Below are 17,891 nucleotides of genomic sequence, written 5' to 3' on the forward strand. Positions count from 1 at the left end.
CCCTCTTTTATCTATATGATAAGTTTCTATGCCTATGAATGTGTTAGTACATTTGTTCTTTTGTCCTGCACGGGGTTCGACCAGTCAGCCCGGGGACTTGCCGCCTTGTGATATGAAAACACTACCTGCAGTCGGACAAGTAGTGTGCCAGCATCTAGCCCTCCCTTGCCAAAAGCCGCAGCTCGCAGAGCACCTGTCCGGCTGGCAAGGGTCAAAGGCAAGAAATGGTGCCCACACGAAAAATGGCTAAGGATTAGTGAGTTTTGCATAACACAAGCCGGCTCCCCGCCCTGCCAACCGACTGCTAAGCAGCCGGCTGGCTGGCTTCCCACTTACCTTGCCACTATCTAAGAAGGCTGAAGTACTTGCCCTCCCAAAACGGTCGTGTACTTGCCCAGCCACAAACTGCAGAGCAACTGTCCGGCTGGAAAGGCGGCCGCCAAGGAAGGGCGGCAAAGGAAAAAGCTGGAAAAAGATTAAAAGCAAGAAAATTCGGAAGCCGATAGCAGCATAGCACATGCGAGATAATATTTACACAAAAGGCCTTCGAAGGCCGAAGTTCAACATAGTTTGAATACACCCCCAGTGGGTGGAACTGCGCAAATTTAACAAGATATTGTTCAAAAGATCGACAAAGCAGGATAAAACTAGCCACCTAGGCCGAAGGAACAACAGGCGAGCCTGGTAGGTTGGTAGAGACGGCGGTGCCGGCTGGTGGAGTGGCCGGATGACGGGTCTCGCCCTGATCATCTCCAGCAGTAGGCAGCGCGCTTGTGCACGCCTCGTTGCTTGAGGCGCGGTCGGGTTAAAGTTGGCCGTCTGCTCCATCAACCGGCGCAGCGTCTTCGCCGACCTCGTCTTCCTCGTCTTTGCCCTCGTCGCTGGAGTCGATCTCCTCCGCCGAGTCCTCGGCGTCCTCCGGGTTCAGCCCGAAGAGGTCGGCCGGCACCGCAACACCATCCTCGTTCAGCTCGGGGATGAAGACGCCGGTGTCGGTGTACTCGGCGATTGTTGTAGCATGATGAACAATGGCGGGCCTCACCACCACCAAATCCTCGTCGGCCTCCTGCCGGAACATGGCTAACTGGGCTAGATCCAGCCCAGGATAACACGCCCTAACAAACTCCAACGCCCGCCTGGCGCTTGCCCGGGCCAAAGAAGCTTTCCACGTCTCAAAGCGGTTGACGGCCACTTCAAGCCAGTCGGCGGTCCGACTGGGGGTACGCGGTGCCGGTGTGTCGGGCCAGAGGGCGGCTAGCACCTGGGCCCCAACACGCTGAAGGCGGCGGAGCATCCGGTGGGCCAGCTGGAGATGGGCCTGGATGGCTAGGAGCTATTCTTCAAGACTCCGATGAGCATTCGGCGCAATCTCCGTGCCAGCCTGCCTTCGCGCTTCGCGGTGGACCTCGATGGTTTGGCTGGCGGCAACGGCCAAGGAAATACTCTGAGCAAAGAAGAAAAGAAAGAATACAAAGTTAGAAGTCGGACTAAAACAACAGATGGAAAATGAAGGAAAGAGAAGGAGGGCGACTTACCGTCAACCATATCCTCAATACGGCCGTAGCCGTCATTCAGCGCCTGCTCTAACTCAGCCCATTTCGCCGCCTGGGTCGTACTCAGCTTGGAGGGCGTCCTCGCAGTCCTTCACCTTCTGAAGGGCCGCCTCGTGAGACTTCTCCTGGTCGGCCAACCGCTTGGCCAGGCAGTCGCGCTCCTGGACCACCGAGTTGTACTCCGCCTCCTTGGCGCGCAGCACAGTCTGGGCCTCACCCAATTGGTGCTGCAAGCCGGCATTGGCCTAAACGACAAAGAGGAATAAACAATAAGCATGAGGTCGCCAGAAAAGATCCGGCCCGACTACTCAGCAGTCGGCCCGAATCTCGGGGACTACACTGTCACGCCCAATGTGCGATACTATCCTAAAGAGACTCGAAGGTCCCACCAAGGATAGAACCGCATATTGTTACGCTTTGCAAGGTGGATATCATTACATCAACATTTCATAATAGATGGGGACACATACAAGAGGCATACAGTGCCACATGAATACAACATCACAATACATAAGAGCAACATCCGACTACGGATGAACACAAACAGAAACTCAAACGACATCCACCCTGCTAGCCCAGGCTGCTGACCTGGAACCTATCCCCTGATCGAAGAAGAAGCAAAAGAAGAACTCCAAAACAAGCAAGCATCGCTCTCGCGTCATGATCATCGCATAACCTATACCTGCAACTGTTGTTGTAGTAATCTATGAGCCACGAGGACTCACCAATCCCATTACCACGGGTATCAAGACTAGCAAAGCTTAATGGGAAAGGAAGGGCTAAAATGGTGAGGTTGCAGCAGTGACTAAGCATGATATGGTGGCTAACATACGCAAATAAGAGCGAGAAGAGAGCAAAGGAACGATCGTGAAGCTAGCAATGATCAAGAAGTGATCCTGAACTCCTACTTACGTCAAACATAACCCAAAATCGTGTTCACTTCCCGGACTTCACCGAAAAGAGACCATCACGGCTACACACATGGTTGATGCGTTTAATTTCGGATCTGGTGTCAAGTTATCTACAACCGGACATTAAAAATTCCCCATCTGCCGCATAACCGCGGGCACGGCTTTCGAAAGTTTATACCCTGCAGGGGTGTCCCAACTTAGCCCATGATAAGCTCTCGCGATCAACGAAGGATATACCTTCTCCCAGGAAGACCCGATCAGACGCGGAATCCCGGTTTACAAGACATTTCGACAATGGTAAAACAAGACTAGCAAGACCGCCCGGATGTCCCGACAAATCCCGATAGGAGCTGCACATATCTCATTCTCACGGCACACCGGATAAGCTAAGCGTACAGGTACCGACGTAATCCAAGTTGCCAAGGAATGGTCCCGCACGGTGCTCTAGTTTGGACCAACAGTCGGAGGAGCACTGGCCCGGGGGGGGGGGTAAAATAAAGATGACCCTCGGGCTCCGGAAACCCAAGGGAAAAAGGGCTAGGTGAGGCAAATGGTAAAACCAAGGTTGGGCCTTGCTGGAGGAGTTTTATTCAAAGCGAACTGTCAAGGGGGTCCCATAAATCACCCAACCGCGTAAGGAACGCAAAATCCGGGAACATAACACCGGTATGACAGAAACTAGGGCGGCAAGAGTGGAACAAAACACAAGGCATAAGGCCGAGTCTTCCACCCTTTACCAAGTATATAGATGCATTAATTAAATAAGAGATATTGTGATATCCCAACATCATCTTGTCCACCATGGAGCAATCTTCAACTTCACCTGCAACTAACAACGCTATAAGAGGGGCTGAGCAAAGCGGTAACATAGCCAGACAACGGTTTGCTAGGAAGGGTGTCAAAGGTTAGAGGTTCATGGCAATTTGGGAGGCTTGAAGAGAAAAAGATAGGTAGTGCAGCAAAGCGATAGAACGAAGCAACTAGCATAACAATGATAGTAGTGAGATCCAGGGTAGTGGTCATCTTTCCTGAAATCCCGCAAGGAAGAAGAACGAGTCCATGAAGAATATGAAGCCACAAAGACGAACCAAGCGTATACGAACGAATCCTCACGATCGCAACGAAACGGGAACTATCGAGAAGAAGCACACAACATGGTAAACACACCACACATTTACAAGACATGATGCTCAACCAAGTATGATGGATGACAAAGCTACATGAAGCTACTCATGGCAAGAGATGATGCAAACAAGAACAACACATCAAAGCAAGTTTAAATGAGGCCGGAAACAACATATAACAATTCCGGTAAGTCCTCATATGCAAATTTCGAAATTGGTCTAGATCTGAATAAACCTTATATTCAAGTTGTTAAACAGCAAGTTAAAATGCACCATGATGATCTACACGAGATTCTAGTCAAGTTACATATAAAGTTCATTTAGTTCGGAGCTACGGCTTAGAAGATATGAGCAAACAAGTTAAACATGGCATTGATGCAAAATGCATCCAAACATCAAGCAAACACCTCAAAACAAAGATGCAGCATGATAATATGAAACTACATGCAAAATCAAGCAAGTTTCAAATAGAGCACACTCAAAACGGGGCAACGGTGCAACACATACACTCTATACAAGTTCAAAGGACAAGCTGTCCAAAATAGCAACTAGGCATATTGCAAGCATCAAGACAATATGCTACAGCACCTCAACATAAGAACAAAAGGCATGGACATGATTTAAAGGTAAAGCATAACAAAACATGAACACTGAGCTATCTCCAGAAAACAATAGAACATGCTCCAAAGGACATGGCAAGATTGCAAATCTATACCTATACTAATTAGTCACTTCCTATAAATTCCCACGTTAATTAGATTTTACGAGCCGTTAATCTGGTGGGACCGAATTATTATAGTGTAGATTGATTCATAGAACAAAAAACCCTCACTTTTTTTCATCTTAAAACTCTCACGTATCCCTCTCAACCCAACTCTCTCAATCTAATCTCTGACGTATCTCTGCAAAACTGTAATCGCTCCAAGGCCCACAATACGTTTCTACTTCAAATTCAGCCTTTCTTCCTTTCCTAATTAAAGCAATCTTTATCTCTTTCAAAACGACTAGTTAGCATGCACGTGCAACGCACATATTAAACATGAAAAATTCTAACCAAATACGGATAGATTTCTTGATTTTTTTTTAAAAAAATCATACAGAGTGCATAGTTCCCAATTCTTGACTCATACAAACAATCTGATTTTCGGCTTTGGGTCTTGATGCTCTTGTGTCTGGCTCTGAAGATCTCCCTGATGTCGCATCTATGTTTACCCCAAGCTTTAGTTTTTCTTTTCTGTTTTTGGGTTGTCACTCGGTTTTTTCCTAATTATAACCAGAAAACATTAGGGTTTTTTCTGGCTTCCTTTATAAACTGGATCATCTCTCTCTTCTTAATAAAATGCTTGACTCCCTGCCCTCATGATGAGGTTCTTCGAAAAAGAAATGATATATCAATCTTCATGAATCAACATTCTTCTACAAACAAATATCTCTTATCTAAATGCATACTTTCTCAGTGCATAGTGCCCAAATGATTATAATCTCCTGTAAATGGATTTCAGTGTGTGAAAAAAATATCCAAGCGGGCTTCGGCCCATTGCAGTATGTGTCAAACATACTACCATTTGAATTTTTTGCAAATCATATAGTTATAGTAATCCAATCAGAAATTAGAACCCCCTTGTTGGACAATGGATTATTATAAAGTTTCATCACCATTCTCCATACACAGACACATACAAGTATTGTTAAGTAAAGATCCACTTATGTATCAACAAAATTTAGTAAAGAACTATTACTAAGAGATAATCAAGTGTCATTCACAAAAGTGAGAAGATGTCATTGTCAAAGTTCAGTAATAATTTCCTTGAGGGACTATGAAGGCTAAGGTGAAACAAGAAAAAACTGCTAGAGGTGGACGAACAGCGCTCGGGCGCACTTGCTATCGGAATCAAGTCCGATTGTTATGTGTGGGTAATCATTGACAACTAATAAATCTGCAACATCAAACCAATAGAGCCAACGCCAACGTTGTTATCTCCTCCCTTCACCTGTGTTTGGAAGTTCACATATTGGAATCGATCCGATTGTTATCTCCTCCCTTCCATTTGGCCTTCATATTGGAAACATCACACCTGTATATAAAAGTTCACATTAGATATGCTATATAAGAAAGAACATCAAGATACAAAAGGTATGCTTGGTTTGTAAGAAACTATCCACCTTTATTTAAAATTCAGAAAATATTGCTGTTCAAATGATTACCTTGATGCTATCTGCTCTTGCTTGCCTTCACATTCTAAATATATAGTCAATAGCATAAAGATTCAAGTTTATCTGGTTGTTAGTATATAGTAGTACCGAACTGATTATAACGTACTATTCTGGTGAATAATAAGTGATATACATATGTACGTAACCAAGACATCACAGTGTGGTAAAGAAATTAACGAGTACGGTAATCTCCAAATTTCAGGCCTATAAGAAAGAAAAGAAGACCGAGCCTTCAGTCTCTGCGTACACTACGTAACTAATATGACAATACAATTACCATCTACAGTCCAAATGAGAACATACTAAATTGGAAGGACATGAAAGAAAAATAGGTCACTATGGATGCCATGCCATGGCATTTCTAATCTTTTCTTCCTTATCAGGCTGCCCTGCGTCAGTCTCAACAGAATTTCGAGGACTGGGCCTGCAAAGACATGAGTAATCTGCATATCCAAGGTTCCAGATATGGTAGGATGTCTTCACCCATGTCTTCACAGAAAACCACCAATGCATAATATGATATCTCCTACAAAATCATATTGATTATTCGCATTACATAATTACCACGGAGTTGTCATGCAAAGTTAACCAATATTTATATCCAAAGTCTCTCCCTATTTTACCTTAATCCCATCTGATGGGTCTTCAACTGCATTTAAGATGCATGGAACTACACTCTCATAGTGAGATCGAATTTCTGGCTGCACGTGTTCAGCAAACTGACCAAGAACAAATGATGCATTACCTCTGACCATCCGCTGTTGATCCTTTCAAGATTCTAAAACAACTCCGAGACATTCCTCCAATTAATCCTCAAATCTTTTCCACCATAGAAGTTGAAAATGACTGCAGAAATAAAAAATTATCGTGAATTAGTATGCACCAGCCCCAATTCATGACCTCCATTTGCTTTCTACCTTGTGCGACAAAGTCAACAACAACGGCGGCAAGACAGGGCGTACCGGAACCATGCTTTGTCCGGTGGCACTGCCGAGTGCCGAGCTGCGAGAGGAGTTCGTTGCCGCACTTTGCATTCATTGTGAGTGTCGTGACCAACCCTCCATGGGGCATCCTCCCATTGATGCACTCAATCACAAGGCGGTGGTGATCTGCGGCGTGTCCGGTGTCCCCATGTGCACGTGCTCTAGCATCACCAGATCAAAGCATTCCCGAACATGCGGCGCTGCCGGCCGTCCCGCCCTACCCTGCTCCCGCAGCCCACCGGGCGCCCTCCCAACCTGAGTCCGCTCCTTGGCTTGTCCCTCATCAGCCTGCTCGTACACGCCAGGCGGCGCTCCTGATCCATCCGCGAGCCATGGATTGCCCAGGCCGGTGGCGGAAGGGCGACGACGCTCGCGGGCGTGCTCCCCGGTGGCGTGCGGGACGGCGGTGGGGCGGGGAGATCCGGCGGGCTCCGGCTCTGGGACGCAGTCGCTCAAGCGGAAGCTCCTCTCCCTGGTGGCCAGCGGCGGATGGGATCGGGTGAACGCACAATGGGGCTGGGTCTCCCAGCGGACGGCCTCTCACCATGGGATGTTAGCGCTAATTACGCGGTGGCATTAAGTGGATACGTTACGAACTTTTTTTCCATCCGATCGTAGGACGGCAGAGTTTTCGTCCGCCTCCTCAAATTGCTAAAGGCACTTTTGATGAGGGTTATCGTTATTTTGACGGTTAGATCTAAATGAATGGGCTTAATCGTATGACTCTAATTGCTACAGTTGTTGTGTGTATGTTAGACGGGGTGCGTTTAGGAAAGATAATGTTCGCTTGTTTAATAGTAGTAGAGAAACAATCTCTATCTATTCCAGTACTCCACGATTACCTCCTCACCTTAAATAGAACCCAGACCCACGCACGACTCAATATATTCATTGACGTGATTCTGTCCCTTTAAATGCATGCAAAAGAAGAATATCTCCCTCCGGGGCCTGTACTTTTACCATGGCGTATTCCATTAGCAAACATTGTGAGTTTCTCGCTCCAGCCTTCTCCTCCACCTTTCCAACAATTGCGTCCACTAATTAAATCGAGGCCAAAAGGAAATGGCGGCAGGATTTTTGCAGCAAAATTGTAGCCTAAACTGGCACTATCAATCTCGGGCGATGGGCGATCGACCGCGATCTCTGGCAATTTTCGCCTGCACGCAGATCATGGGGCGTTTTTTCAGCGGCAATTACTGCACGATAGCGGCCAATTTACCCACGATTTCAATCAGTGATTGCGTCTCAGGCATCTCCGGAAACTATTATGATGTTCCCTCTCCATGTTATCACCTATCTACGCTGCTGCCTTCTCCTACCTGAAGCAAGAGTGGATGGGCCAAATGCCATGAAAGTAATAAATATCCTTATTCTGTTCTTGATTCGAGTTTCTTATGGTTTGTAGCCCAAGTAGTTTTTATCGCATAGGCAAGCAATTTTGAGGTAAATATTACTCTGCAGTCCAGGATTTGATTCATTAGTTTCTCATATTATTGCCAGAATCAGAGGAGCACCATCGTGGATTTAAGCTTTAGAATAAGTGTATATTTCGCCAGGCCAGACTGGAGCAAGGTTCTATTCAATATTCTTTAATAAATTTTTCACTTGCCTTATTTTATTTCTCTCTCGGCAATGTTAATATGTCATGTGATTTCTTCCCTTTTGAATCACTTTGATAGTGTACGTATGAGGCTATGAGCATTACTTGACATTTTTATCATTCAGAGATAATTCACTTATTTAAAATTTGGAACCCCTGGCATATATGTGTTTCATGAGTCCTCCGACGCCATCAGCAGCATGTGGGCATGCACGCCGACCTCCATGCGCCTGCAGAAACCATGCCTGCTGTACAAGTTCTCCGACTTTTGGTGGCCACCAGGAGTGGCCCAGGTGTTCCCAATCCATGGCCAGGACATGAAGTACCATTGTTCGTACATGGCTTGGTTCAGCATAATGGAGCACGGAAGTAAAGTTCTGCTGCAATGGTGTATACCGGCATCGGCGAGGACGAGTTTTTTTAACTTAAGCAGGAAGGAGGCTGCGGTAGGCCGGCGACAACCAGGCATTCCGGACGAGCCATGGCGAGTGGCAGATCCCTAGAACACCTTCTTCACTGTTCTTTTGTTGATGAAATTAACTACCATGCACGCAACTCAATCTGATAGGCCTGTGTAAATAGGGACACACAGCCGGCATAATTAGTTGAGGCAAAGACACACGGTAGTGAAAGGAAATCTATTGCATGGCAAGGCATGTACAACTATTAAGAGTTAAACAAAGTGCTGCTGATCACTATGACGGATGGTAAGAAGCAATTAATTGATACCATGTTAGTAATTAAGGTAATATCTGAAATTTAAATGTCACCAGGATTTTTTGTAACATGTCATGGCCATCATTGAGAAAATACATGGCCGCGCTGCCCATAATAGAAGGCACTATTATATCGATTTTTGCTCTTAACTTGATCAATCAAATGTAGCAGTTCATGCTTATTTCAGCAAAGATGGTTGTGTTTGGACTTAGATGCACTCGAGAATAAGAGTTAAGTATTCTGATCAGGTGATAAACTTTCAATATGTCTTCATATATTAGGTCCAGGACTATTGGTGTATCCGGCAACATATATAATATTGACATGCTTCTGCTTGGAGTGGACAATGATGTCGTCAAGCCTGGCTCGGTTCTCCAAGGTTGAAGTCGTGTCATAGTGTCATCCTTTTAGCTAATGTCTTCAGAAGGGCGTCTTATAGCCACCAAAGATGAGGATGAGGGTGCATCAGATCATACGCTTTCACTGATTGTGCATAATGAAAGTACAGTTATTTCTGAGTAACAATGGGTGATAATTAATAATCTTTCCTTTTCAGATAAATGAGAGTAGCAAATTTAAAGAGTTCTAAGATGTGTGTGATATGAAAATCTAAAGCTCTTTGACTAGCTCTCATTATTTGTGAGGCTTCATGCAAGTTCCCATTAAATCTGCTTTTAGTCCATTGTGATTTTAACCTGTATTGTTTTGCAATTCATGTCATGAAGTGCAAAATAATACATATGAAAATCTAGCATGAGATAATCTACACGAGTAGACTTCTTTCTAGCCAATGCATGATACAAATTGCGAGACATATTTTAGCAGTATAATGATCTTTGATATATTTTACACATTTATCTATCTTAATATTCATTGTGTCCATTGATTGGAGCCAACTCATAGTAATTCAACTGAAAAAAACATGCTCTATCATATTATTCCAAAAGACTTTCCATGTCTTCTCTCTTCCTAACAAACAAGACCTAGGTAGGGATATATCATAACCCTATAACCACTCAAGAGTTAAAACAATTGCTCGAGGATGAGAAGTAGGTAACAAAATGCATTATCAATCAGCCAATTAAAAATGAATAATTTTAAGTTAGCTGATACTGGCATAAGTAATATGATAGCATGAGCTTTTTAAAAAAACTTCATTTGGAAATTAAGTTTAGCAAGGTTTCAAAACCAATCACTTGCTGGCCGAGTGCTTTGACAAAAAATAATGTGAGGAGCTTCTGGAACATGCACATTTATATTTCATACAAGAATACAATGTGTAGTAATTCAAAATAAGTAAGGAATCATAGATTGGCCCATGCGATTGCACAGGTTGTCGACTATCAACAAATTAAATTTAAGCTTATTTTGTAATGAAAATCATATAAAGAGTTAGTTAAATACACACTAATCTACCCCGCAAAACACGGAACTGAACCAAAATAAAAATGCTCTATCATATTATTCAAGAAGTATTTCCACGTCTTCTCTCTTCCTAAAAAACAAGACCTGTGTAGTGTACATAGGGATATGCGAGAAGCCTATAACCACACACCAGATATAACAATAGCTGGAGGACATGAACAAGTAGGTAAATAAATTCATCATCTATCTGCCAATTAAAAGGTATGATTTTTAGTTGATTGGTATTGGGATAATCAATATGATAGCATGAGATTTAAGGATTAACATAGTTGTGAAGTTAAGTTGGATTAATTTAAAAAACAACACTTTTCACCCAAAAAACACATACTTTTTTTGTCAGTACTTTGAAATATTAGGTTATGTCGTAATTCATAATATGTAAGTGAATATTAGACTAGCCCGTGCGACTGCACGGGTTATCGACTAGTAATAACAGTTTTAAACTTTGCAGAAATAACATCAGGTTGCAATGTTTAGAGCTATCAAACAACATGTTACAGAAACTTAACATTACAAACAAAGGCATGGACTGAATCTACTAATTTCATAGAACAAAAGTCCTTTACTGACCATGAGCGAAAAAGGATCAGAAGATATGATGGCACCCATGTAAACATGGCAAATGATATGACAAATTTAAACATGGCAGGAACAACGATAAGTAGGCATGTTGGTGAGTTTGTACCACTCACCACAGAGCAATACATGGCATGAAAAGGTGACCAACAGTAATAATACATGTTTATAAAGCTAAGCATGGCAAGAGCAAGTTCATAGGGTGCATGGATCACTAGCAAAGATGATGGCAAAACTGAACTTAATGTTAACAGACTGACAGCAACATTATTTAGCAACTTTGGATCAAGATTACAACAAGCTACAGCAGGATATAAATGCAACCATGGGCATGGATGGATAGAGAATGACATGTATAACAAAACATCCTTAGTGAACATCTCCATATTATGCATAGAATGACTTGTAGCAGCAGGTTTACATAGCATCACAAAATAACAGATTCAGCCTAGCAAAACAGCAACAGCAAGTACCCTACTTAACAAGCTTGATGCACTCAGTACAAGACTCACAAAAATACATGGCAAACACCTCTGTAAAGATGGAATGATGTAGTACAAAACACATGTAGACATCAAGCTAATAAGATGCACACATCAAATGCTACAAAAATGACAAATCAACAAGTTATAACAGTTTCAGCAGATTAACATCATATAGCACTCTTGCAACGATGATTCGGGCATCAAGATGATCTCAAACAAGCATGGCACAATGAAACAAAATGAAGAGCATCTCATGGCGAACATTTTTGACATATTATGCATGCAAAACAGAGCTATATGCATGGAGATATGACAGGTCAAAGTGGGCACCAGAATGTGCAAAAATTTATGGGACTTAGGCAAAATTCGGGGTCAACCTCCGAAAACGGATCTGGATCTGGGCACGGTTTCCGAGGCAGGCAGCGGCTCGCCGGAGAAGACGACGGGGAAGGTCGCCGGCGGGGGAGATGGGGCGCCGACGGGCGGAGGCAGCGGGGCACGGGCGGATCTGGCGGCCGGGCGCGGGAGGCGGCGCGGCGCCGGCGTGGAGGCGCACAGGCGATGGGGCCGGAGGGCGCGGCGGCGGCCCAGGCCGGCGCGGGCGGCGGGGCGCGCTGGGCGGCGGGACAGGACGGAGGCGCGCGGAGGCGGAGGACGCGTGAAAGCGTCGAGCGGCGATGCGGGGCGCGGAGCGACGCGCGCGGGCTCGGGCGGGCCTGGCCTGGGACCCGCGGGCCAGCGGCGGCGGCTGGCGGAGGAGGGCCACGCGGCAGGCGCTGGCTGGACGGGAGCGGCGGCGCGGCTGAGGGCGGACGTGTCCGGCTGCGGCGTGGAGGATTAGGCTAGGGTTCATCTGCGCGAAAAAACCGGGAGGGGCACATATAAATAGGTAGAGGGAGCTAGGAGAGTCCAAATGGAGAGCGGTTTTCGGCCACGCGATCGCGATCGAACGAACGAGAGCATGGAGGGGGTTTGGATGGGTTTTGGGCCACTTTGGAGGGGTGTTGGGCTGCAACACAAAGAGGGCTTTTCGGGCTACGAGGTTAACCGTTGGAATATCAAACGACCTCCAAATGGCACGAAACTTGACAGGCGGTCTACCGGTGCTATACCAAGGCCGCTTGGCAAACCTCGGGCCGTTCCAAGAAAGTTTAACACCCGCTCACAACAGAAGACAAGAGGGGGACGCCGGGGGACATAGGAGTGTCAGATTGCAAAACGGACAACGGGGAAAATGCCGGCATGCATGAGACGAACACGTATGCCAAATGAGATGCACATGATGACATGATAAAATGCAACACGCAAGCAAATGACATGGCAAAGACGGCGAATAACTGGCAGACACCTGGCGCATCGGATCCGGGGCGTTACAACACTCCTCCACTAACAAGAGATCTCGTCCCGAGATCTTAGGACCGAGACGGAAGGGAAAAGGGATGAGGTGAAACAAGAGCTCAAGAGAAGAAGCAAAGAATCGCGAGCACTCGAGAAGAAGAGAGGAACGACAAGAATGATGAGAATCGAAAGCTCACGAAATCAGATAGACTATGAAACCATTCTGGTTAGTTCGAGATAAGAAACGAATAAGTCTGAAAGGATTTAGGCAGCACTCCGGCTGAACATGGAAAGGATAGAACATGAACTTGAGAGGATGGAATGATACTTGATGAGAGGAACAACACAAAACCTTCAGAAGAATTGAAAGAATTGAATGAAAAGAACTTAGAAGGAAGGATTGAACGGAGTTGTTGAGAAAATCAACAACGAAAGAATAAGCTTGTTGTGGTCTTATAGGTAACATCTCAAGATCATAAGGTGATAACCGGCCACAAACGGAAATGATTGGAAAGCTAAGAAGAACGGAGAAATGCAAAACTCCACTTCAAAAGAATACGGAGAATTTTTTGCACTTCGAGATGCGAGAAGAAAAGATACTTGAACTCCACCAACAAGAATCTTGATGAACACTTTAAGAATGAATTAAATACTGACGGACAACCGTGAAGAACTCCGATAACAAAAGGATGACGAGATAAAATTGAAGGATGAAAGGGATAAGATGAACCTTGCGGTGACTTAGATGGAGGTTTCGACGAAATGACCGAGGAATTTTTTAACTTCGGAAAAGAAAAGATGAAAACACTTGGAACTAGAATTTATTCATCGAAAAAGGGATTACTAGACGATGATGAAATAAGAATAAGAATTACGGTATGCTTATCCTCATCCAATTTAATGGGTGACGAACGGATTTGGCATGCAACTTATTCCTCTTGAAAAGGATTGAGAAATGACATATCGCAAACTTGAGAAGGTCTTCATGAACCACTGGTAGGATTGAAAAGAACGAAAGGATTGAATGATAATCAAGGAAAAAGAATCTTGAACGAACCACCGTAAGAATTCAGAAATGACAGATGAAAGAGACTGAATCACTGGGAAGAACTAGAAAAACCAATATGCTAGAGGGGATTTAGATGCAAAAGAACAAAGGGATCATGAGCTGATTAAAGAGCACTTGAACGAATCACCGGGATAATTGGATAACGATAGCTGAAATGTGAGGACGAAGAATTCTTCTGGAACGATGGCCTCCGGTGAAAAGAAATGGAAAAAACAACTCCTGAAATACTCCGGATGGTTAAGAAAAGAATATCAGACCAATGGAATAAATTTGAGAGGATAACAAGAAACTAGAACCACGAAACTTCGAGAGAACGGACAAGGTTTAGAGGAAAAACTCTTCTTCGGTCTTCAAAATTCGACGAGAAACACCACCAAAATTACTGAGATACTCCGGGAGAATGTAAAAGAGGAAGGGTTGAACCAAAGATGAAAAGAATTTGAAAGCGATCTTGGAGATGGCATCTGACTGATGAAAGCCATTCTTACCTCACACTTGGAAAGAATTTGAGAATAACTCCGGAATAATTAGAAGAGTCAGGTAAGATCCTGGGAAAAGACCTGTGTGTTAGGGCCCACTAAAGAGAAAAACACCGTTGGAAAGGATTGTTGAACAATTAGATGATGCACCAGAACAATTGAAATATTTGAATGAGGTGACAACCTAGAATTCATTGGAACACAGACGAATCTCCTGAGATGTCTTGAACACTCCAGAAGGATAAACTGGCGAGAGGCGAACAAGCAAGGAAAACACTTGATTCAAGGAAAAGAATGTGATCAACCCGAAAAACTTGAGTTGAATCCACCGGAAAAAGAAAGGAATGAAGAATGGCGAACGAGACGAGGATTCACCGGTAGAAATAATTGAGGGATGACTGAAGAGGCTCCGGGAAGAAAAGGGTGGGTGGGCGGGAAAACAAAGGCAACTTGGAAGGGGAAACTGACGAATAACTTGAAGAGAAAGCACCAGTTGAAATCATTGAGGAAAGAAGGCAAAGACTTCGCACGAGTAGGATGGATACTCGATTACGGACTTCGGCTCCGAGGAGAAAAAAAAGGAGAGCGGGTGGTAAAAAGAAAGACAACTTCGGATGGGGAAAACAATGTCGATGAGAAAGAACTGAGGATTGAACTCAAAGATGAAGAGGCTCGAGTCAACTTGACGAGAAATGCACCGGATGAAAAGAGCTGAGAAACAATGATCGGAAAACCAACTGCGTGACCCTAAAGAAAAATTTGAAGGGGAAGAGGAGTAATTCAAAACACCTACGTCAAGATTCCTAACCAGAGCGACGAAGGGGCTGAGGAGTAAAAAGAATTCCTACTCTCCGATATAACTAGACTCAAAAAATAGTTTACTTCTAGACTCGACAACGGCCAAACTACACGATCAATCAAGGGGGCTCCTAGGGTCGGTCGAGGCTCTGATAACAACTTGTCACGCCCAATATGCGATACTATCCTAAAGAGACTCGAAGGTCCCACCAAGGATAGAACCGCATATTGATACGCTTTGCAAGGTGGATATAATTACATCAACATTTCATAATAGATGGGGACACTTACAAGAGGCATACAGTGCCACACGAATACAACATCAAGCAACATCCGACTACGGATGAACACAAACAGAAACTCAAACGACATCCACCCTACTAGCCCAGGCTGCCGACCTGGAACCTATCCCCTGATCAAAGAAGAAGCAGAAGAAGAACTCCAAAACAAGCAAGCATCGCTCTCGTGTCATGACCATCGCATAACCTCTACCTGCAACTATTGTTGTAGTAATCTGTGAGCCACGAGGACTCAACAATCCCATTACCATGGGTATCAAGACTAGCAAAGCTTAATGGGAAAGGAAGGGGTAAAGTGGTGAGGTTGCAGCAGCGACTAAGCATGATATGGTGGCTAACATACGCAAATAAGAGCGAGAAGAGAGCAAAGGAATGGTCATGAAGCTAGCAATGATCAAGACGTGATCTTGAACTCCTACTTACGTCAAACATAACCCAAAACTGTGTTCACTTCCCGGACTCCGCCGAAAAGAGACCATCACGGCTACACACATGGTTGATGCGTTTTAATTCGGATCTGGTGTCAAGTTATCTACAACCGGACATTAACAAATTCCCATCTGCCGCATAACCGCGGGCACGGCTTTCGAAATTTTATACCCTGCAGGGGTGTCCCAACTTAGCCCATGATAAGCTCTCGCGATCAACGAAGGATATACCTTCTCCCAGGAAGACCCGATCAGACTCGGAATCCTGGTTTACAAGACATTTCGACAATGGTAAAACAAGACCAGCAAGACCGCCCGGATGTGCCGACAAATCCCGGTAGGACCTGCACATATCTTGTTCTCAGGGCACACCGGATAAGCTAAGCGTACAGGTACCGACGTAATCCAAGTTGCCAAGGAATGGTCCCGCACGGTGCTCTAGTTTGGACCAACACTCAGAGGAGCACTGGCCCGGGGGGGGTTAAAATAAAGATGACCCTCGGGCTCCGGAAACCCAAGGGAAAAAGGGCTAGGTGAGGCAAATGGTAAAACCAAGGTTGAGCCTTGCTGGAGGAGTTTTATTCAAAGTGAACTGTCAAGGGGGTCCCATAAATCACCCAATCGCATAAGGAACGCAAAATCCGGGAACATAACACCGGTATGACGGACACTAGGGCGGCAAGAGTGGAACAAAACACAAGGCATAAGGCCGAGTCTTCCACCCTTTACCAAGTATATAGATGCATTAATTAAATAAGAGATATTGTGATATCCCAACATCATCCTGTCGACCATGGAGCAATCTTCAACTTCACCTGCAACTAACAACGCTATAAGAGGGTCTGAGCAAAGCAGTAACATAGCCAGACAATGGTTTGCTAGGAAGGGTGTCAAAGGTTAGAGGTTCATGGCAATTTGGGAGGCTTGAAGAGCAAAAGATAGGTAGCGCAGCAAAGCGATAGAACGAAGCAACTAGCATAACAATGATAGTAGTGAGATCCAGGGTAGCAGTCATCTTGCCTGAAATCCCGCAAGGAAGAAGAACGATTCCATGAAGAAGATGAAGCCACAAAGACGAACCAAGCGTAGACGAACGAATCCTCACAATCGCAACGAAATGGGAACTATCGAGAAGAAGCACACAACATGGTAAACACACCACACATTTACAAGACATGATGCTCAACCAAGTATGATGCATGACAAAGCTACATGAAGCTACTCATGGCAAGAGATGATGCAAACAAGAACAGCACATCAAAGCAAGTTTAAATGAGGCCGGAAACAACATATAACAATTCCGGTAAGTCCTCATATGCAAATTTCGAAATTGGTCCAGATCTGAATAAACCTTATATTCAAGTTGTTAAACAGCAAGTTAAAATACACCATGATGATCTACACGAGATTCTAGTCAAGTTACATATAAAGTTCATTTAGTTCGGAGCTACGACTTAGAAGATATGAGCAAAACAAGTTAAACATGGCATTGATGCAAAATGCATCCAAACATCAAGCAAACACCTCAAAACAAGGATGCAACATGATAATATGAAACTACATGCAAAATCAAGCAAGTTTCAAATAGAGCACACTCAAAACGGGGCAACAATGCAACACATACACTCTATACAAGTTCAAAGGACAAGCTGTCCAAAGCAGCAACTAGGCATATTGCAAGCATCAAAGCAATATGCTACAACACCTCAACATAAGAACAAAAATCATGGACATGATTTACAGGTAAAGTATAACAAAACATGAACACTGAGCTATCTCCAGAAAACACTAGAACATGCTCCAAAGGACATGGCAAGATTGCAAATAATAACAGTTTCAGACTTTGCAGAAATAACATCAGGTTGCAATGTTTAGAGCTATCAAACAACATG

This window comes from Triticum aestivum, chromosome 1B (genome assembly GCF_018294505.1).
Source record: "Triticum aestivum cultivar Chinese Spring chromosome 1B, IWGSC CS RefSeq v2.1, whole genome shotgun sequence".
Taxonomy (NCBI): domain Eukaryota; kingdom Viridiplantae; phylum Streptophyta; class Magnoliopsida; order Poales; family Poaceae; genus Triticum; species Triticum aestivum.